The sequence below is a fragment of the Desmodus rotundus genome, chromosome 6, assembly GCF_022682495.2.
Source record: "Desmodus rotundus isolate HL8 chromosome 6, HLdesRot8A.1, whole genome shotgun sequence".
In the NCBI taxonomy this organism is placed as follows: domain Eukaryota; kingdom Metazoa; phylum Chordata; class Mammalia; order Chiroptera; family Phyllostomidae; genus Desmodus; species Desmodus rotundus.
The window spans coordinates 27,666,641-27,690,696 of record NC_071392.1 but is presented as its reverse complement, the minus strand read 5'-3'; the positions used below and the strand labels follow the sequence as shown (position 1 = coordinate 27,690,696).

The 24,056-nt window shown below is 43.5% G+C and overlaps 1 long non-coding RNA gene across 1 annotated transcript in view; it reads right to left on the bottom strand.

The window, feature by feature from the left end:
* Positions 1-1,766: 1,766 nt before the first annotated feature.
* LOC123478384 (uncharacterized) overlaps positions 1,767-24,056 on the bottom strand; it is a 53,444-nt gene continuing 31,154 nt past the window's right edge. Inside the window, exon 4 of the long non-coding RNA XR_006653575.2 lies at positions 1,767-12,856. This is a non-coding gene — a long non-coding RNA (uncharacterized lncRNA). The remainder of the gene's footprint in view (positions 12,857-24,056) is intronic.

Sequence of the window (24,056 nt, the reverse complement as noted above, 5' to 3'; positions counted from 1 at the left end):
AAAAATAAAACATATTTTCTCCTACTTAACTGAAGTGCTCCATCCCTCTCTTGAGCAGGGCAATCATGTTAGAGAAGGGATTTATGTTGCTGTTGGAGAAAGTTTATCCATGGCGTGGCTATGAAATATGACATGAAGAGTTCTAACACCTTGAGCAGAAAGACTTACAGAAGAAAGCAGGAGGAACTTGAATGAGGGAAATAAAGAAAATAATATATTTTTTAAAAGGATACTTAGTTAAGATGGAACCTTATAGGGAAACTGAGTAAGGGTACATGAAACCTCTTTGTACTGTGTTTGCAAATAGTTTTAAGTCTAAAATCATTTCAAAATAAAAAGTTAAAACAAAATGTTAAAAAGAAAGAGAAGTGAGAAAGTTGAGGTGGAAAAATAAACTATCTTAAGACAAATATCATGTAATTCAAATGTGCTAAAGGAAGCTATAGTGAACTTCCCAACATTCTTTATTCAACATTCAGCAAATATTTCTGAGCACTTTTCTCTGTACCATTTTCCTGAATGTTCAGGATACGGTGGTGCATGAGCAAAGTTCCTGTTCTCGTGGAGCTTACATTCCAGTGCAGGTATACAATAAGCAAATAATAGTCAAATAGACGTACAATGTTTCAGGTGATGGTAATTGCTCAGAAGGAAAATGAAGCAGAATAAGGGGGCAGAGTGAGATAGGCCAGTGCTATTCTAAAGGAAGGATGTCTGATAAGGTAACATTTGGGCAGAATAAAGGGAGAGGACTGAGCCATGTGTATATCTGAGAAAAGAGCATTTGAGACAGATGCTATAGAAAGTGCAAAGGCCCTGGGGTGGGAGCATGTCCAAAAAGCATCACACAGGTCAATGTGTCTTGAGAATAGTGAGGAGGAAGTAACAGAGGACGAGTTCAGATCTGTGGGGGGAGTACAGGGAGCATTTAGGCCCTAAAGGCCATGGTAAGGACTTCTGATCCTACTCGCAGTAAAATGGGAGCCATTCGGGGGGTTTTGAGCAGAGCAGGGGTTTATATTTTTATAAATAATATGCTTTATATTCTAAAGGTATTTTAAAATTCAAAGTTTATTTTGTAGAACAATTTTAAGTTGACAGAAAAATTGAGGGGAAGGTCAGAGGCTTCCCACATAACTCTGGCCGCCACACATGCACAGCCTCACCCACTATAAACGCTCCCCCTCAGAGTGGTACATTTGTTACAACTGATGCTGATACGTCGAGATCACCCTAATCTCTATGGAACTAATTCAGGTGAGCGATACGGAGGCTTGGACTAGGGCAGCAATTTTCAATCAGCGTGCCGCCAAGAATTTTTAAAACATGCAATACCTGCCCTGGCTGGTGTAGCTTAGTGGATTGAGTACCATCCTACACACCAAAAGGTCAGTTCAGTTCCCAGCTGGGGCACACGCCTGGGTTGCAGGCCAGGTACCTGGTTGGGGTCATGCATGAGGCAACCAATCGATGTTTCTCTCCCTCTTTTTCTCCCTCCCTTCCTCTCACTCTAAAAATAAATAAATAAAATCTTTAAAAAGACAAGCAAACACACAATACCTGACTATTTAGTCAGGGGCACTGACCTGTTTTCCCTTAGACTGTCAAATTAAAAAAGTGACAACAGCCAACATTAACTATAGCCCTCCCATGTACATGAATTCAATTTTTTAATTTTTTATTGTTATTCTATTGCAATTGTCCCCATTTTTCCCCCTTTGCCCGCCTCTGCCCATCCCACCCCCCCAACTATTTTGTGTCAGATCGGCAAAAAATATATTCTTTTAGTGTGCTGCAGAATTATAGAAATTAGCTCGTGTGAACCGTGAGATGAAAAAGGTTGAAAACTGCTGGACCAGGAGATAGTGAAAGCAATCAGATTCAGGACACGTTCCGAAAGTAAAGGTTCAATGGAGTTGTCATTTACCAATATGGAAAGGATGGTGGGGGCAGGTGGACCTGTCATTTGGATAAGTTAAATTTGAGAGCCTGATAAAAAGCTAAATAGTGGTATCGAGAAGACAATGGGCCTGTAGTTTAGGGCCAGGTTGGGATTTAGACATAAAAGTTGGAAGTCATCAGCGTGAAAATGGCATTCAAAGTCAACAGGCTGGATGAGATCGCCAACGGAATGTGTTTAAATAGAGAAGGCAGGTGGCTCAAGAACTGAGCCTTGAGCAGTCCTGATACTTTAAGGTGAACAGCATAAAGAAGAGACTAAGAGGGAGCAGGCTGTAAAACAGGAGGAGATCTCCGACAGAGGTTCTTGAAGGCCAACAGGAAAACAAACTGGTTCAAGAAAGAAACTGATCAACTGTAACCAAAGTGCTGAGAGTTAGAGGAGATGAGAACTGAAACCTGACCATTGGGTTCGGCAAGTAAATACCTACCTGACCTTGGCAAGACAGGTCAGGGAGAGTGGTAGGGCCGAAAGCCTGAGACAAGTAGCTTTCATCATGAATGGGATGGGGGAAGTGCCTTTACAAAAGCAAACGCCACTTGTTCCAGGAAAATTACTGTAAAGGAGTACAGAGAAGTAGGATGGCATTGGAGGGAATGTGGAGCTGAGAGAGATTGCATGGAGGGTTTGTCACTAAAACCAAACAACGACAAAAACCGAGGGTTTTGTTTTTGTGTGAGATTGGAGCTATAACATATTTGTGTGCTGATAGAAGTGATCCAGAAAGCAGAGAAGTTTTCTTGAAATAGGTAGTTAGATTTAACCCAGGCTGAAGTCTCTGAAGTAGGAATGAGGAGGATTCTAGCTGCATCATTCCAGATGGATTTAAAGGGAAAGAAGTTGAGTGAGGAACCATCTGTAATATTACAGATGATTTATTGGTCTTGACCCTAGCTGGGTCCTATTAATAAAGGGAAATACAAGAGATTAAAGGTAAAGAAACAGAAAGTCCAGGAAATTTCAGAGAAGAGGTCAAGGAAAAATCTGAAGTAAATCCATGAGATATTAAAACAAAATATAACAGCCGACCAGAAGAGCTAGAAATTTGGGGATCTGGGAAATGTTTTTATAGATGAGTACAAGTCAAGTAAATCCTCTGGTTGGGTTTGGGTTTTGTGAGTTATTTATCTTGAATTAGCATAGCCTTTATGTAAAAAAACAATCAGACGATGTGGAAGTACATAGGATTAAAAAATGAAAGCCCATACACACACACACACACACTTACGTGCTACTCCCCAGGGACGCCGGTGTTAACAATTCGGCGCATATCCTTACAGATGTTTGTGTGTGTATACACATACATACGTGTCTCTATAATTACAAACAGAGAATCATACACTACTATTCATACTATTCTGCAACTTGCTTTTTGTACCTGACAATATATCTTTTGTATTTTTCCATCTCAATAAAAATAGCTCTACCTTCTGCTTTATAAAAAAACCATTGGAATAGGTAATACATGAACATGATGTACTATATGAAAAGGACAACAGGGTATATGTGGAATCTCCCTCCAATCTCCAGCAGTAAGTTTCTCCCCAGAGGCAGCCACTATTACAAGTTCCTTAAACATCCTTTTACAGCTAGGCAATGTATAAACATAGATGTGTTTGTAGTTATGTAAATGGTCGCTTACTGTACATGTTGTTCTATGTCTTGCTTTTCAAATTTTAACTATATATCTTAGATCATTCCATACAGAGCTGTCTCATTCTCCTAAATGGCAACACTATATTCTATTGTACCTTTATTTAATTAAATCTTATAACTGTATGTTTCTAATTTTTCACAATTAGCTGAATGCAACCATACTGCACAACAATTTAGAATTCTTTTTCCTTTTGCTTAAATTCCTATTTCAGCAAAAAGAAAAAGAAGAAGCCAAACTATATGAAAGAAGGCCAGATGAAGGCACTTTAGATTGTAAAGAATTATGGATTAAGATGGTCTGTGTGACATCAAAATAAATTATTGACAAGCAATTTGAAATTCTAAGTGTTAATATTCTTCTTTTCAAAAAGGAATTAATTCTTTTTATTACTTTCAAAGATGATATGTACAAAGAAGAGTCACTCTCTGTCTTTAGCACCTAAACCCTCTTAACAACCTTGATGAAGAGTTTTTCTGGGACCAGTCATTGAAAGCCTAGAAAGTCGTTGTTTTGTTCACGGAAATGTCTCTTTAAGAAGCCATTCCCCTCCATTTGGTATTTGTCAGTTGCTGGTTGCACAAGTACTCTGAATAGATTGATGTCCCTGGGATGACAAACCTACTAGGAAACTCCAGGAAAAATGTGAAATTTCCCTTCTATCTCCACAATACATTATTAATTGAATTGGCTAGAAAGATAACATCTCATGGTGGCTGGAGTCTAAAGTGTGGGTCCCCAAGTCAATTCTGTGACCCCTGGGTGCATGACATTGCGTTATTTGATTCCCTTCGCTTCCATTTCCCCTGGGGAACACAAGAGGAACAACTGTGTCCATGCCCCGGCCGCCTCCAAAGCCACACTGAGAGAAGCAGAAATGAGAATGCACACCTGGCAGAAAATACTCCAGTCAGGTTCTGCTCGTGTAATCACGTGAGTCTGACTCTGGCCAGGTAACACGAGGGGAGTTTACGGGCAGAGGGGTCTGCGTATCAGAATTAACTGGGCAGATTTTTCAAACCACTCCGTGCCTCGCTCCTTCCTTCCATCACCAGTTAAGAATCATCATGACTAAAGAGACCCCATGGCTGGTACCATCAAGTAGGGGCATAAATACTAAGTTCCGAACAGTGGGAGATGTACACCGTGGTGATTAAAGTGAAGGGCTTTAGTGCTGGTTAGTGAGGCTCAGTGGCTGAGTGCAGGCCTGAGAATCAAAGGGTTGCTGGTTTGATTCCCAGTCTAGGGCACATTCCTGGAGTGCAGGCCAGGGCTCCAGTAGGGGATGCATGAGAGGCAGCCACACATTGATGTTCTTCTCCCTCCCTTCCCCTCTCTAAAAAACAAATAAATAAAATCTTAAAAAAAAAAAAAGTTAAGGGCTTTAGCTTCGGGTTTAAATGTTGGCTCCATCCCCTTATTAACTAACTATATGATCTGAAATAGCTTATTTCACCTTTTGAAGCCTCAGTGTTCTCACCTGTAAAGCACCTGCCTTTAAGGTTGGTCTGTGTCTGCCACCTAGTTAGCTCCCAATAGTTTTGCCATTGGTCCATTGGTAACCCTGACCTTAGTCGTCCACCCTGCACCATGGATTTAAGGCAATATCTGTCATCCTATGAGTTTGCCAATTATTTATCTCATGAAGGATTAATAAATGTAGAATCCTTACCAACATATATGATTAAATATAGATTTTTAAGGCTGTAAAGAGCTTTAAAACCATAAAGATTACCCTAAAAAAAATCCCCTCATTTTATGGTTGGGGAAACCGAGGCTCAGAAAGGTAAGGGATTTACCCAAAGTTACAGGACAGGTGTGTGTAGGATTGGACTGGAGCCTTATCTTCTGTCTTCCAGTACAGCACTTGTTAGTTCTTGCCTCTCTCCGACCACACAGTTAATAAAAGTAAAATACACTTCCTCTAAAAAGTTAATGATGAGAATGTTATTTCCTTTCTCTGGCAAAGTCAGTGACATCATCACAGAGGACAGGACAAATCCTGTGAGAGGGCCCTCACCCAGCTAATAAAATAATTAGCACAGGAAGGCATAGAGAACCATCCCCTGTCATCGCAGAGATGGCGACTAAAGACCCAAGGACGAGTGAGTGACAGCCTGGGCTCCTGAACCCAGATAGAGACCCACACAGTGAGGGAAAAGACAGTGAATCCATATTCCCTACTGGGCCTCCAATCTGCTTCCCCAGACTGGTCCTGGGTTTCAAGCTCCCACGCCTCCCTTGAGGACTCACGAAATTTCCAAAAGCTTTCTGGAATTCTCAACTCCTGCCCATGTAACTAACACAGACATCAGTGTATGCACAGTGAACTGATAGTCCCCGTGCCCTGCCCCAGAGAACACAGACATGCCCAGACCCACAGGGAGCTCAGGAAGCAGAATGAGGGCAGTGACTAACACCAGGAAACCTTACATTCAAGTCGGCAAGTGAAGGCTAGATCTGTGCCTCTAAAAACAGGGCCGAAGGATCTTCTGGGCTCCCACAACGGGGCAGGGCACCAACACTGGTTGAATAGCTGTGCTATGCATCTGATTCAGAGGACCAAGTGGAGTGGAGGGGGAGGTCAGAGAACTGGAAGCACAGCCAGTCCAGTTCTGGACCCCTGCCCGTCTGCCCACGAATGACCACAGCGGAATCGAAGGCCAGGGCACTGCCCCCAAACTCAGGCTCTGACTCCATGCGTGGCCCGGCCCTGTAACCACAGCTGTCTCCACTCCAGCCCTGGCCACCTCCCGCTTGGCCTCCAGTTCTGTGGTCCCCGCTTAACCCAATGGCCATAAATCTCCAACTCTGCTAAATGTCGCCCTACTTCTAACTCTAACCGACTGCAACTTGCCCTTTGGGAAAACAGCTTTACTCCTGAGTGCTCTCTGCTAAATGAGTGCCACCTTGTCTCTTTCCTCCACATCATCATTCTAATTAATAAGCAACAATCTCATCCCTGGTGGTTATGTTCTTATTAGGTGTTAACTGGCCTTAGCATCATTATCTCATTAGGCCTTTCCACCTAAATTACTTTATCAGCTTCCCTCCGAAGGGGGTCTGGTGCCGTCTGGCTGAAAGAATTCCCCTTCATGAACACAAGAAGCAAAAGGATAATCACGGGCATTTAGACCCGCTCCAGACATTAATCTTCTTGAAAAATTAATATTATTTCTACTACTAGGAAAATGTTACACTGCTATAAATCTCCTCATTCAAGTGTTTAAAGCAATGCTCTGAAGCTTTTTAACTCACCTATTTTTATGAGGGAAAAAATGTGGAAATATATTCTAAAATGTCTACTAGTTAAAATTAACCCCCTCACCACTGCCCAAATATCTATTTGGATACATTTTCTCTCGTTCTCTCAGTAAGAGGCTGAATTTCAAAATTCTCATAGAAAGGCTGTGAGCAGTTGTGCTTGCTGAGTCCCCGCTCCAGTGGTTCTAGATGCAGTTTCTTCTTCAGCTTCCCCTGATAATGCTTAGATTTCTTTGCTTTCCTAGTGTTCATTTTATAATTCAACCTTTTGTAAAAGGGAGATGAAGACAGTTTTATTCACAGATGTAGAACACGGACTACAGCATTTCTCTAGAAATGCTTTCATTCCTGAGGACTAAGGATACTCATCGCTTCCTCTGTTGTCCTCACAATTTCCTATCAGTCTCGAGCTCCTTTCACCTTCTCCTCTATCTCTAGGTTGTACGCATTCTCCAAAGGCTGGGGGACATGCCACTGGGAGTCCAACCTTGCCTCTTCCAGGCATTAGCCACATTTTGCTTTCCATCCCCATTACCCCCTACCTTCCTTGCCTTAATCCTCTCCCATGTAATTCATCATTTATTCTTGCTTTCCCAAGTAATTTCCTACTTTTTAATGTCTTATTATCTCCTATTCCTCATTACCCTCATTATCCTTCCAACTCTATTGTTCATTTAACTTTCTCACAAATTGTGTGGTCTCATTTGGTTTATAGCATCATTTTCCCCTTCTTGCTCCCCTGCCCAAGAGTCATCTCTTTCCCCTCCTCTTCCACTTTCCAAGTTCCAAGTTCTTTTTTCCTGAAGGTGCAGATTGTGATTTCAAATGGTGGGGATGAATCTTAATGTCCCCAGACTCTCTTCATGTTTATTTAATTTTTAACATCAAATTTTCATTCCAGGAGGGAAATCTAGCTTCATAATTCTCAAGCCTCCCCACAGAGTCAATCGAGCATACTAGGCCTCTTCATTTCTAGTTAATGGAAGATAATTCAAACCTCAAGCAAAAGACTGCACAGTTGGTTGGTGTACATCTGAAAGCACTGGCCATTCTTTGTCCCTTTAGCAACTGAAACCTGTTGTCATGGCAAAAAAACCTTATTAACGTCCATGGATTTACATCATATAAACCTTTTCACTCAAGAGATTGAAAGTAAAGCCTCACATGCAAATTCTGCTGTCTTCAAACTTCCTGGTAACGCCCAGCCTCTTTTCCTAGAAGAGCATGATTGTAGTTTTGAAAAATTTTTGGTTTGTGTTTTGTTTTTGAAACTTCACGGGCTTTGGGACCTTCTTTCTTTTCCTTTGATCTTCCTTTCCTCCTCCTGAAACCTCAGGATAATTAATTTTAGCAGACTCTGGAGACATTCACACTTTCCTTTATTTTGTCTACTTTAGGATCCTTCCTCCCCTCATCATTTTCCAATGACATCTTCCTATTTCAAGTGTATGACAGGGGCCAATTCCCATCTTTGCATAGTCTCAGGTTGGGGTTCTCCCTCACTTGCCCACCATTGCTCTATTCTACTCCCTACACACACTGTTTTTCTGGCCCTGACCAAGTTCAGCAGGTTGTGTGGTGGCCAAACTTCTTCCAGCCTGCCTTCCTGGTCAAGAGGGCGGTTCCCACAGTACCCTTCCTTGGGGGCAAAGGAAGTGCTGGTGTCAATGCTGGCGAAGGAAAAGCATCGTGACCATCAACTGTACCCGTGATAACACCATGGCAATGGAAGTAAACACGCTGGCCAAGGGGCGACATCACTACTGCACCGCGCTGAAAGGGAAAATGAGGGTAATTTCTCAGACTCTAACTCTCTGCCTATTGTCCTTCTCTGGAGATCTGTGTTCACTTTTCGAACTTGATTTGCCTACTGCATGACAGATATATGATATCTTACACCAGAAACGGGTTAGTAAATTACAACCCTGGAAAGCTGACATTCATTTCCATAGGGTTATGACTGTACTTTCATTCCAAGCTAGCCAAAGCTGTAGAGCACTTGTGCGGTGGGAAAGCCTGCTCATTCAACTACTATGTTTCTTTGAAAAGAACCAGGTTTCTCCGAGTGAATCCTTTCATAAGAGTGGCCCTTTTTCTACTCCTTTTTCTAAAATATGGTCCCTTTCCCCCTCACTATTATAATTCACACATAATTTGCCTTGAGGGCATGATATAGTCTAATCCTTCATTATTCAATTTGGATCCTGTTAAGTGAGACAGACATTCACTGATAAGAAAGAACACTTAAATTTTGGCAAATAAGCACATTAGTATTAAGAAAGCTTTGTACCCTCATATTTAATAAACTTTCCATTACAGAGTAAGAAATCCTGCAAAATACTCCAACAAATTAGTAGTGAGGCCACCAAGAGAGCACATTCAACCCTCCCTCAGAGATGTCTCAGTTTATCAGTTTTCTGTCAATCATCAAGAAAGATGCAATTACATACAGGGAGATGGGATCCCTCATTCTTTCATCTGAACTGAAGCAGAAGAGTTTTAATTTCCTGAAAAATAAGATTTTTGTTTTCCCTAAAGAGGGACAGAGAAAACAAATGTAAGTTGCCTTAGAGTCAATGGCTGGAGCGACCGCACTTGATCATGCAAATGAGAGGTGGGAAGGCCAGTCCATCATCTGTGCTTTTTGTCTTCGCAATGACCAATATCCAGATACTGGGAAATGCAAGGCACTTGACAGAATGTTCTCTTTTCTGCTACAGCTCCTGCAACACGTTAGAAAAAGAAAGTTCCCTTTCATTGCAATGTTTAGGGTCATACAGATTTACCGATCCTGCTTCCGCTTAAGCGGCAAAACACTGCACCGAGGTATTTGAATACGCCATCGATTATTCTAGGGTCAATTTCCCATTTATTTGAGTGTCTAGGCCCTTTGTGTCTCTTCTAAGTCCTGTCAGCCATCCGATCTTGTGAACCTTACACTAGTTATAGCACATTTACAAGAGGGGAAGGACGGACAAGGAGAGGAGATGAAGCATTAATCAATCCATGTATTAATGCTGTACATGTGCACAAAAATGAAAGGTAAAGAGAAAAATAAAGGCCTTGCTATGGGGAGTATGGGCATTAACTGGAGGTGTCCGTACATCCCTTAACCTCCAATGGAAAGCAAAACTGAGGGTCGACAGCAATTAATTCCACCACTTAAGCCAGACATTGAAGCCCCTAAAACTATTGCCCAGGGTAAAATTCTCATTTGTGTCAGCAATTCTGAGTATGAGATTTTAGAGATTTATTTTTCCATGACATATTTGCTGCACTTGGAGATATGTATCAAGGAGAGTTGCTAATGATGGAAGAAACAAAGATGAGGAGAGGTCACTTACACAGGATTCACACTGAGGTGAGAATTGATAGCAGTATCTTTTTGTCTGACTACTGTGTTTTCTTTTCCTTTTTAGAGAGGCCACCAGCCATAGTGGAGATATATGAAGCACAGTACACATGAAAGATGTTTATTTACTGAGAGGGTGTTTTTCCTTTTTAGGGTTAGGAAGTAATTCCCTAGATTCTCCCCACCTGGGCAGAGATGGACTACAAGAGATCCAGGGGTGTCCAAAGTTTGGGCGTCTCTGAGCCACACTGGAAGAAAAAGAGTTTTCTTGGGCCACACATTAAACACACAAACACTAACAAAAACTGATGAGCAAAAAAGGTTTTAAGTAAATTTAGGATTTTATGTTGGGCCGCATTGATAGCCATCCTGGGCTGCATGCAGCCTGTGGGCCACGGGTTGGACACCCCAGTCAGTGGCTGTCACTGTATGGGGTGGCCATCACTGTATGGAAGACTGTCCCTCTATAGTTGTGGCTCAAGAAGCAAAAGGTTGTCTCTTCCTTGCATCTGGACATAGATCTCTTCCTGGTGACCCTGGGCCTAAGTGTGACCAAGGCACCTCAAAATTGCTTGAGCGGAATGGGCCACCTGCCTGCAGCTCCTTACCTTGGGGGCACCACCAGCACTGACCCCTGAGACATGGTTGATTCTCACCCAAAGAAAAGCCATCACATGAAAGGAAGAAAGGTTTTGGCCCCTCTCCTATGAAAGCTTCTGGAATATGGGGAAATGTCAGGTTTACCTTGACAAACCTATCACACACCTGGTACATAGCACATGGTAAATGCTCGGTAGAAATGGGAGGAAGGAAAGGAGAAGAGGAAAGGCAAGGATAGAAGAAAGGATAAAAAGGAGGGAATGCAGCCCTGTGGACTCTACAGCATATGTTTCTAGAATTTCCTCAACTCCAAAGGAGAAAGGCAGACTCATTGTATCCTGCAAGGTTGAAAAACACCGCCCCCCCCCTCCAAAAAGTCCAGTGACTATTGCAGATCTATTTGACCTGACAGCTTAGGAATAGGAAAGGTAGAAACTGGCCAGTTGTCCAGTGGTCTGAGACCTGGGGTTAACAGTTTTAGAGCTAGAAGGGGTCTTGGAGTCACCCAAGAAGCCCCCAACTGGAATGCGACGTGACAGAGCCGCATACGTTGTTAGTATCAGAATAAAGCCAAAACCCAGGTCTCTCATTTTCCAGCCCAGCGTTTCTCAGGCTGTTTTCCTACAAAGAACAGAAGCAATAGCTCCTCCCTGAATTCTACCCCTTCTTATTTCCTGACCCCAGTCACTTCCTATCTCCCGCCCCAGGGGCTTTCCTGACACTATCACCTTCCCCTGACACCATGGGACTTTACACAGCTTGCTAGGGAGACAGTCACACTGGTTCATAGAGCATTTACAGAATGCAGACTTATAAAATAGCATGGCTACTAGGCATGATTAAGGCCATAGGAATTGCTTCATTAATTGGAATCCTGGGATCGAAAATATCTTTGTGATCACTTGTTTGCTGTGGCCACTGCTCTTCACATCAAGGAGAGAAAACGAAGATGTAAGCTCCGTGAGGGTAGGTAGCATACTATCTTGCTCCTAGGTCTTCACAGTGTCCAGCTGGTATTTAACTATTCGTTGAATTATTGAACTTGACCGTCAGTTCCATACTTCATGATTCCAAGAACATTCCTTGATGTCCTCATGTACAAATAGCCAGCAATATCACCCTTTAGTCAAATATTTTTAAAGATCCAAACTCCACCTGCTGTCTCCATAGATCTAACGAACCCAGCACAGGGTCTGACCGCCGGACCCATTGGCAAAGAGTTCAAGATCCATTTGACTTGACCTTCTCTGTTAACAACCCTCGCCCCTAAGGCAATGAAAACACACCGAAGGCTAACATCCTAGAACTAACAGATCAAGAGTTTATGCCTCTGTCTCCACTGTCAAGTCCTGGAGTGAAGAGCAGAGGCATGCAGGCTGCAAACTGCTGTCTCCCTCAGACCGCGACTTGCCTGATCTTGATACGAGAGCACAGGCTGAGCTCCGCTGGGGGGGGGGGGGGGGGGGCGGAAGCAAGCAGGAGGACCACGAGGGCAGTCTGCTTACCCTCCATGGTTAAACACAATCCAGCTGGCGCTCCCAATTCTCACATCCCAGGAGGAAAAACAGGATCCCTCAGTAAAACACCCCCATTCTCCTCAATCTTCATATTACTCCCTACCTTCCACCCCTAAGGAATTTATCAACCCATCCCTTCCAGCCCCATACAGAATTGTCCCTAGAAGAAGTGCCGGTGTTCTCTTTCTGTCTCCTTCTGTTCCCCCAGATGTGTTAGCACACTAGGAACATGTCAACGCCCCCTCGGTTAGTCCTCCAAGCAGCTGTCCTGTTGGTCCATCTTCAGTCTGACCCTGATGGCAGCCATCACGTGGAATGAAGAAGGCAATCTAGTTAGAAACTGCAGCTGCGGATCCTCTTTTCTCTGGGGTAGGCAGCCCATCCGCATGGTCTTCTTGCTGAGGGTGTCCAGGGAGCAGGGTTCAAGAAGCTCGCTGGCAGTGATGCAAAGCAATACAGAAAAAGGCCATGCTCCTCCAAAGGAGTGGGTTTTCCTTGTGTCTCGGCAACTGTAAAATTATAAATCAGAGATTAAAAAGTTAAGCCATGGCTCAAGTGAGGATCTGGGTAAATACACGGCTTAAACAAAACCCGATGACGGACTCATTGGCATCTACGTGAAGTCTGCGGTTTTCCAGACAATGCAGCGCAGACTACAGCAACGCACAAAGGGTGCCTGAGGAGGTCTCCATTCCTTTGTTTGTCTTGCTGTACCGAAGAAAGAAGAAAGCAATATAACTGCAATTAAATACCAGTAAGTGTGCATGCAGAAAGGATGTAGAATGAGGGGGCTGGGGACCACATACTCAGGACAAAGGAAAACGAATCGGAAAACAGCCACTGCTTTCTCTCGGTGTTTCACAGGGCCAACCTGAATGGAGTTTTGATTTTGTGACCTCAGTAGGAACTAAATAAGTAATTATATTGTGGGATAAACATGGATTTAAGATCCCATGAAAAGTTAAAAGCGCAGAGACTCAAGCCTTACCCAGTTCCTGGGCAACCAAAATGATTGTTTTCTGGAGTCACTAAAAAATAATACAGAATTATAAGATGGTCCAGATGAAGCATTATTAGTTTAGGGCATTTCTGCCTAAAGCATCATGGGAGATATAGTATAGCCTCATTGCCAAGAAACCAGGCAAAGCCACCAAATCCATGACTTCCTTGCTGTGTCCCTCTGACCCTCCCCCAGGCTCCAGAAGCCCAGTGTACACGTGCTGTTATCCACCCACTCAAATATCTTTAATTCAGAATGCTAGTTAAACACAAAGTCTTCCAAAAGCTAGATTTACTCAAATCCTAGAGTATTAACGATTGGTGGCTTTAACATTCTTATAGGATATTTGCAATTTAAAAATAGAGCTGTATATATGAAACTCTGAAATATGGGGAGGAGAGGAGGGGACGACGAGTGAGCAAGGATAGAGGAGGCATTTCTCATGCTTGTTTAATCTCACCACCATTCCACACAAACCAACAAACCTCCGAACAGTAGGCGTCAGCAACTTTGCGTCCACAGACACCAAGCAGCTAGCTGCTAACCTGGGCTGGGATAGCAGTGGAACCCTCAGAGCACACTAAGAGCAGGGTCCTCCAGAACTGACTTGCGAGCCAATAGAGAAGGCACCCGCAGATGTCAATGACCACGTCTGCATTCTGACTGTCTAACCCTGGTCCAAATCCCTCGCTTCACAAAGAAGCAAACTGAAAAGGGAGTAGCTTCCCCCGTGTCACACAGGAACCCTCTAAAAGGCTGGGCCAAGACTGAGCCCAGGTCTCTGGAATCCCAGTCCACAGCCCTGCCCCAGTAAATCCCCACGAGCACAACAAACACATTCTCTTTGCTGCTGACACAGACAGGAGGATCATGTCCTTCGAGGTCTAGAGCAGTATTTGGGTAGTATCTGGATAGTAATTTCCCCTCCCTGGACAAGAGTCTGGTTCAGTGGCTCCGGGGAGACACAGGAATGTGAGCTTCTTCCCTGAGGGATTCTGATCAGTGAGTTGTAGGAACCACCCCTACCTGCTTCACCTGTTACTCCTCTCCTATCAGCACCTGGAAGCCAGTTGGAAGATCCCCCTGAGGGACTGCTCTGGGGACATCCACTGGAGCCTAAAGATCAAAGGGCTCTGACCACTGGGTCACAAGTCACAGCCCTGAAGGCAAACACCAGAGCCTCAAACAAAGAATGCTTAAAATGCACAAGAAAGATCTCCTCTCAGGCCCTGTTGACCTTAGTGACTTTGTGGCTGGCAAAACCCCATCAATACCCTCCAGGGTCCTGTGTAACCAGTCTTCCACCAGGTGCTGAGCCCCTACTTCATGCCCAGGGCTGAGATGGACAAAGCAAAGTAAGGCCTCATTGTAAACGATCTATTAGGAAGGTCAGACATGAATACTTCAGAAGAGTATCAACATGGCAGAGTAGTGTCCCTGAAGGCACACAGCAACATAGCTCAGTGTCATACAAGCATGTCCCCTGTAACTCAATGATTTCCGTACCCGCTGCCTGGGAGACTCTCGCAGCGGATCCTAACCCCTCCCCCCACCCTGGAGGTGCTGATTCCATGGGCCCGAGGAAGCGCTCGGGACCTGTATTTTTAACCAACTCCCAGGTAAACCCACAGATGCCATGTGAAATCTTGTTTTTGAAGGCTGGGATGAGAAAAATCCACAGGAATTAGCATAGTTGTATTTTATACTCATGGTTTGCAGCCCCTCAACATTCCCAGCTACTCAACTTGGCTCCTAAAACCCATGCCTGTGTTTTTCCCTCTGAGGTTAGCCTTGGCCCATGCTATCTTCCTACTTCTTCCTTCCTACTTAGGGCCTCTCTCATCTTCCCAGTTGGAATTTGTTTTCTGGAGAAGGGTAGGGCTTTATTCTTCAGGGAAACACACAGGCTAAAACCCATGCACAGCCATCTATTGTTATCCTATTTATACAAAATATCTGGAACAGGCAAATCCATACAGACAGAAAGCAGATTAGTGGTTGCCGAGGGCTGGGGGCGGGTTTGAGAGATGACGGCTAAGGGGACGGGGATTCCTTTGGGGAATGATGGAAGTGTTCTGGAATTAGACAGTTGTGATGACTGTGCAACTTTGTGAATATGTGAAAAACCACTGGAGCACACATTCGAAGAGGGTGAATTCTATGGTACGTGAATTATATCTGAAAAGCCCATGTAGATGCATGAGCCCCACAGAGCACACACATGTAGGTGGCCTGTCCCTCTGTGCCCTCACAACTGTCAGGCGACATCACTGAGGCCACAGAGGCAAAATTGTGCCAGGACAGCTGATGACAATGATAGCTGCCATTTACCGCCTACTTATTGTGTGGCAGACGCTGGCGATACACACAGTACACGGTTATCTCAGATGATACATCGCAACCAAAGATGTGGATGCTAGTATTACACTCTAATTGTCAACACTTTACAAATGGTAAAATGGGAGCATATAATAAGATCAAATAACCTGGCCGGGCCCATAACCAGTGAGTGGTAAAACTGATTGCTAGGGAGGTGTGGTTAAATAGGCACCTAAAGACTCTGCCCCAAACCATGCCTCTCTTGGATCTGATATTCCCACCATTAGATTGGGGAGAAAGAGAATAATAATAATAGTGGTAGCTATGTAGCTAAGATTTATTGAATGCTTTCCATGTTCCAATCCCTCTACTCAATCCTCTACATAGACTGTCTCATAAAAACTGCGAGTCAGACACTATTGTCATCTCCAGTTTACAGAGGTGGAAAGTGAGGCAGAGAGAGTACTTAAGTAACCTGCCCAAAGCCACACAGCCCGTAAGTGATGCAGTCAGGATTTGAACACAGACCCTTAGTGTTAAGATACTTTGTCAGAGGATGAAAGTGAGTCTCATATGTTTCTTGAAATGCAAAACAGTGTCTTCCCATCTTTTATTTACCTATGGAGATGTAGTATAATTTTCTCATAATACTATAAAACCAAACAAAGCACAAGAGCAATGATAACTGGCAAATGACCCTTTGCCTCAATGCTGGGGACACAAAAGGGTGTGGCAGCAACTGCGGCAAATTGGAGAAGAGCCCACGTCATCTGCTGGGGCAGCCACTGTTCTAGTCCAACCCTCTGTCATCCAGTGGGTTGATGGTGCGGTATTGCCACATTTTCTGACAGAAACTAGAAAAACGGATTTTAATAGGGAATCTTTCGGTTTTCAAAAAACAGCAAAGAATTCTACAGGCTAGATTTGGCCTGCAGAATTCGACTCTCAACCACTGTTATGGCAAAACGCCTCCTCGAGCAGCTCCGTGTGACTGGAATTTAGGCCTGGGGTTAAAAAGTGACAGAGCGAGTCTGGAATGGTGAGGCAGGGCCACAGCATGAAGATTTCTATTGCACTAAAGAAGGTAAATCTTATGCTACAGGCCAGGGACAGCAGAAGCTTTGCTGTTCTGTTTCGTCTAGGAAGAGGAAGGCATCAGAAAGACATCTCCGCGAACGACATGGAATGTGGCCTAGCTGAGAGAGACACGAAACAGTGAGACCAAGTGGGAGGTCACGGCAATTGTCAACCCCAAAGAAGACAGTGGCAATGCAGGCAAGAGAGTGGACTTAAATCAACTAATAGCAAAGACCTTCCTTAAAAAAATGACAGAACTGCTTATATCAAAAGAGAGTATGCATACGCTCCATCAGATAGCCATCACGTCACCCAAGAAAGAAAAGGCCATCCGTGGTGAAGAGGGAGACATTAGCAAGTGTGAGAGGGGAGCCATGAGGGAAATAAGAGAGGGGTTTCCGGATACAACTTGTTTGAGGGATGTCTGGGTTTGGCATTTAAAAAGGAAAGAAAATGTTCTTGGCTGGGGAGGAAACAGCTTGAAAACTGCCTAGGAAAACAAAAAGTAAGTGAGAGGAAAAGAACACATATAAGGAGGTCAGGTATCAAGAAATTAAGAAGAAATATCGGAAACCAGCAGGGAAAAAAATAACCAGGCAATGAAGAGCAGAGAAGGCCCCTAAAGTCCAGATTTAATGCAGACGAGATCAAGCAATGAAGGCATTTTAAAAGTACATCAGAACAAAGGTACCAAGGAGACTGCTTTAACAGAGACAGAACTCGAGGACAAAGACCACCATGGAGTTACTTATAAGGAGCAGAAGAAAAAGAGCCAAAATACGGGAAAGAGTTTTAGCTATTGGAGACCAGTGGAAAAAGATGAGTTTTAGAGATGTCAGAAAGGAAAATATGACAGGATTTTGGAATATTCTCAGAGTGAAAATAAGGTCCGTTCCATTTTTTTTTTTAAAGGTGGGGAGGAGGGAAAAAAAAGGAAAGAAAAGAAATACAAAGTTCTCTCTCCACCAGTGCTTAAAAAACAGCCCAAGGACAGCCAAAGATAACACCACGGCTGCATTCCGAGGGCGTGAAGAGGGGAATGCAGTTACCAGAAAATTCCAAAAGGGAGGAGAGCAAAGATTTTTGTCCTTACCAAGCTTGGTTTTCATTGATTATAACATTGCCCACGCTGGAATAAAGTGTTCCACAGAACTAACTTCTTCAGAGGTAACCCTGTAATGGCCCAGAACATTCTAAAAGAACTGTAGTAGTCATAAAAGCAGAAGGGATTAAAAAGGAGGCCCCTGTACCATATACACTGTCCAGGCATACAGAGGACCAACAACAGTAACAACAGATCTTATTTAAAAGCATAAAGTTGCACATTAAAGGAGGGGAAATAAAGTGGGGAGGAAGGAGTATTACCGATAGCAACAGGGGCAAACGTTTAAACGTCTGTTGTATAATACCTGGCAGCTATATACAGTATTATAAGTCTAATATCAGATTGGCCAAGTTACTCAATTTTGCAGAAGAAAGTAGGGGGGGGTATGTAAAATAGTTACTTGCTAAAAGATAGTAAGTCTTAGAGCTAAATCTCACCAGATTCTCAAGCTTATGCATTTCCCACTGTACCACACTGACTATAGGCCATCTTCCTCCTGGATTACTGCAAAGGCCTTCCTAACTGGTGTATCTCTCACCCTCACCACCTCCCATTCAGTGTGTAGCCCCAGCAATGTCCTAAAATGCAAATGTCATTGGGGCACTCCCTTGCTCAAATCCCTTCAATAAACTCCCTCTGTCTTCAATGGAGTCCAAATTCTTTAGCATTCCTCACAAGGTTCTTCAGGATCTGGCCCTGCTTACCTCCCCAGCCTCATCTTAAGCTCCTCTCATTGAAGATAACAATTCAATGACTGTGAATATATTTAAGTCCCTGGAATGCACCAGGATCATTCTCTCCGTGCCTTTGCACCCTGTCCCTATGGCCTGGAGCACTGTTCTCCCTAACGTCCCCACCCCTTCCCTGAGGTGGTCTAGGCAGCATTAGTACTTCTTTCTCATAATGCTTAACACATATTGTTGGAATCCTCTCTGTCTATTCTGAGGTCCACCCATCCCCTCTCCTGTGAGCTCCCTGAGGAAAGATACTGTTTCCATCTTGTTCAGTCTTGAACCCACAATCAGCACACACACTGGCATATCATAGGGGCTAAACACATACATTTTGAAATGAATGAATAAATGATGGAGCAATGGCCCACTGATTATTAAGTGGAACTATATCAGTGGAGGCCAAACCCACGAATGGCCCCAAAGCCCCTGCTCTTTGTACCTGCAATTCATAGTCCATTGTTGTAGATTCTTTTCCTAGACATTCCCAAAAATTCACCAACATTTTATTGACCATACATTCTATGTGCTTCCTGTGCTCGGAGCTGTAAAGAATTCCATGAGCAAGATTCGATTCTAGTCCTGAACAAGCTTACAGTCTATGGGAGGAGCCTTCATTTTGCCAACATACTGAAACTCACATTCTCTTTAAATCCTTTCGGGACTGAGCCGACAAGCAATTCTTGACAGTTTGTTAAGTATTAGGTACAGGTAATTGCCAGTAGACCATCACTTGCACCTTCAGGAGTACACTAGGTCTTGAGATCTGAGGTCAAATTTTATTCTTCGTTATCATCCCAGTGGTTAGCATAGGGCCTGGTATGTAACAACGGTTTAAAATGAATTAAAGAATAAATGAATGAATGAACAAGCAAACAAGCCACGTCTTGTAATAAAGCTTTGGAATACAGGTCAGAATCTCAGCAGGAATTCTCTGTCACTACACAGATGAGTGACTTGGTGATAAGTCCCCTAGGGAAGAACCAGCCCACTACACAACATGCACACACTGGCCAGCCTGCGGAGCTAGGGAGCACACGGACAGGGAAAAGGAGAGGCAGGGTGGGATGCTAGATAGCTTTCCACAGTTTGCCCAGGTTCTTTCCCATGTCCCCAGGTTTGGAAGGGAGACACTGTGGGGCAGTCATATCCACACAGAATGTTGAGACGGCTTTGCCTGGCCCCCTACAGCCCTAAACCTGCTCAGTAAGGCAGATCTTAGAGGTAGGTCAGTAGATAAACAGGTGGATAGATCATAGTATTCACCACACACATTCATTACTTGGTAAAAGAACCCTTTGGTGACATATTACTTACAGAGTATCTTAATAACCACCAACACGAGCAAATATCCAACTGAAACAAATACATTTGAGTTTCTAGACTTTGAAAATTAGAGCCAAAAATCTGAACAGAAAGAGCTACCTAAAGAGCATCCTTTACACACACACACACTCCTGAAATTTCCCTGCTGCCAACTTGTTAGCTATTTGAATAAACATTACTTCTGCCACACACATTAGTCCCAAATAGTACTTTGTAGTCAGTTTTAAAAATCTTTATCAGAGTTCAAGTATGATATTTTCACACCAGACAGTCCTTTGCTTTCGTGTGGAATCACTGTGTTGCCGGAGCCGTGTATGATTTTGCTTTTGTGCAGACAATCAGCAGGTCATTAGACTATTGCACAAATCACCCTGGACTCAGAATGGAACCCTGAGGACCTGAAGCCGGAATAGGCTGGAGGGAAGACCTGGTGTTGCCGACAGTTACCTCTGATGGCAGTTAAAAAGGTATGATTGCAACCACATGACAGCTTAATGCAACAGATCCCTGATCTGTTCACATGGCAAATTCTGATTAATGCTATCAATAATCATCATGAATTTTTAAGTTTAGTGGGGCACTCCACTATATCCTACCGTGAGAGTACTAACAGGGTCCTCCGTGAAGTAACCATGTTTCATCATTATTTTACTACCTCTAGGTTTCCATATAGGTGGACATGACATGCCCCATAATTTATTCAGATGGGGGTGGGAGAAAGTCTTGCTGCATATTTAAAAAGCCCGTGAGAAATTCTTGCCTAAGAAAGTGAGAGTGAGACAAACTGACACTAGGTATATGAGCCAGAATTTGCCGCTTTTACCCGTGCTCCTATGCATGTGGGCACACACACAAACACACACACACGTAGGGAAGGTTTATTTCCCTATATCCACATCTGGCAATGATGTGCACATAGTGGAAAGATTTCAGATTCCCTCCAGAAAGCCCTAGGCTACAAGAAAAATCATCCTACATCTAATAAACCCATCTGAGATATATCTCCCATATGGCAAAGCCCTGTTTTGCTTTATTCCAACAAATTGGCCCTTGGATTCCTCCCACGGCTGCTGCTGCTATTGTTTAAGATGCGCTGAGCCCTGCTGGTGAGCAAGATGCTGCCTACAGCAGTCAAGATCCGCGCAGCCCTGTGGTAAGTGATGTCACCTGTGCAGAGTACTGAGCACCGCCCCATACCCCCAGGGTATTTAAAGTCCTGGCACGTAATAAGCACTCAGCAACAACCAAGAAACTTTTAAAAATATTAGAATATCCTGGGAATAGGTTTCTAAACCTGATTATCACCAAGACAGTAAGTATATGAAAATAAGCAAACAGGTAATGACTTTGTGAAGTCACGGAGGAGAATACCCCCTTCTCGATCCCCCCCCACGGCCTGGTTTAGGTGGAGACATGCCAACCGTTGCCCAGCGGAACCAGCACAGAGGGAGATACATGCGCCCTCCCTGCTGAAGTGCCTCTCTGCCTGGGAGAGGGGACACCTGGGATTCGGTCAAAGCAGGGTCCTTTACCATTGCGATCGCATTTTAAAAAGTTTACCATACAAATACATACAAATAATTCAATCCTGGGAAAGGGAAACATTTCCTCTTCTTGGTAGTTTTTCTCCAGCTTTATTGAGATATAATGCATAAAATTATAAGATATTTAAAGTGTGCATCTGACAATTTGATAGACATATATACTAGATAAATTCCCCCATCTAGTTAATTAACACATCCATCACTTTATTTATGTATGTATTTATTTATTTACGTGTGTATGTATGTATGTATGTATTTTTGGTAAGAACATTTTAGTTCTACTCTCAGCAAATTTCAGTTACACATACAGGGTTATCGACTACAGCCACCTCCTTATACGTTAGATGCTCAGGCCCCGTCCCATTTCCCCACCACCATCATGACTGAAGTTACTTGGCTTTTTCATATTTGGGGGGTCTCCTTAATTTATAGCTTCCCTAAGTAGAAGAATCACCTTTCTTATTTTGCTCAGACTGTACTAGAATTGGAGGATGTTTCCAATAGGCTAAAATTAAATAAATACGAACTAAATTTATGCTCAATAGAAAAGAGAGCCCATTATAGCATGCCTATAGTTATCATTCTTACCTTACTCATAAAATCCATCGTAGCGCTCACAGAGAGAGATGACCAGTGTGGGGAGATAACTCCGCGCCCCTTTGGTCTCCCCCGAGGGGTCATCTGCAGGCTTACGGCCAGGATCGCCTCGGTGCTTTGAGTTGTTCAGTATCATTGCTACTCTTGTGGGAGGCTTTTCCTGCCGTGCATTTTTCTTTCCAATTTTATGAAATTTCAGTAAATTCCTTTCTGAAGTTTAAATGAGACAAAAGGCCTTTCCTGCTCCTTATTAACTTGGGACCATTTCCCATAAATTTGGGATTGAAGGCCTCACCCTTCCTCTTCCTCCTCTTTATTTTTCTTACTTTACTCACCTGGTTTCCCTCTGTTTTTCTTCTAATGTTATCTTTTTCCATGTTTTGAGTATTAATTTAAAAGCTCCCTGTTCGTATCTTCTAAAAAAGAAGAATAGAAAAAATAATGAAATATAGAATTGAAAGGATGAACATGGATGAAAAAAACAAGAATTCTGAGGCTCCTTCAGCCTCTTAACTTCAGCTTCTGTTTCTGTGGATGGCCAGACGCGGGTGGATGTTCTAAAAAGACTGAAAGGGAAACAACGCTCAGAGGAAAGAGAATGTTGGAGAGGTGCTAAGAGAAGATACGCTGCGGAAGGGAGGAACCCATCTCAACATCTTCCTTCTTCCTCCCATCTTCTCTTTCCACAGCTTACTTATTTGCAGTGGCCTTTACATTCCTGGTGGGACTGAACATTTTGGAAGCTCAGAGTATGTAAGATGGATAGGTGGCATGATACAATATTCTACTTATTAACATTAAAAAAAAAACCCTTCCCCAGAGCCTCTAGATTCATTGCTCAAGTGCTTTCCACTGCACTCCACCCACTCTCCTAGGCCAACACACACCACCAGGCCATCCCACACCTGAACTTCTGGTTGAGCCAGAAGAGCACTGGAATTTTGGAGGCAGGACCAGAAACCCAGCAGAGCCCCAGGCAGTAGGCTCAGCCACCACCTGGAAATGCACTGTCCCCAAAACAATCCCCAGAAATTTGGGTAGGAGGAGCAGCCGGGAAGGTCAGAGGCACTGTGGGTTGGCATCAGGGACGCCTCACCCACCTTCCCACCAGGCTCTAGTCTGCACTTTGTCAGAGGCCACAAGTGTCCTGACCCTGCCTTCCAACTTCCAGTTAAACCAGAAGCTGGACATTCAGGGGAGAGGCCAGGAATGTGGCCAGCCAGGTGCGGGGACATCACTGCCACAGTTTCCGTGATGGCCCACGAGCACAATCTGGGAGACACAGGTTCTGTTTGAAAAGAGAATCTTCTGTCCCAGACTTTGAACAATGATGGCTGTCATTTGATTCTAACAACCCTATGCAGTAGGCACTATAATTATCTCCACTTTACATACTCGGAAACTAGAGTTTAGAACAGTACAGCAACTTGATTCAAGCTAATAAAGAGACAGATTCAAGACTCCATTCCGGATAGATCTGACTCCAAAACCACATTTTTTTACCATCAAGTGTAGGAAACCAAAATTCTACACCTTTGACAGCACTTTTTCTGAATGGGACTTTGAGGTATTATGACCCTACTTGGTTAGAACAGAATTCAGTAGCCAGACAGACAACACATAGTTTTCCTCCATCTGTCGATGTGCCTGAGGCCAGCAGTAGATTCTAGAAATCCAATAAACAAGCACCACAGATAATCCACTCAGGAAACAGAACTTGAGGTGTGTGTGGGTAGGAATGTGAATTCTGGGCTCATTCTGGCTCAGAGTTGATTTCTCTCAATCTTAAAGGATTACCTTTGTCTTTCAGAAGCAGACATATGCAAATAGATCTAGCATAAACTTCAGTCACAGCTCTAAATAAACAGGCAGCATGCTAATATACAAGGGATTCAGGAAATCCCTGAAATTTAAGCAATTTATTCACCAATTTCTTAACTTTCCAAGTCACATTTTTAGGGAAGATATTGACTGATGGACACCAAGGAGAAACATAACAAAGTAGTGGGA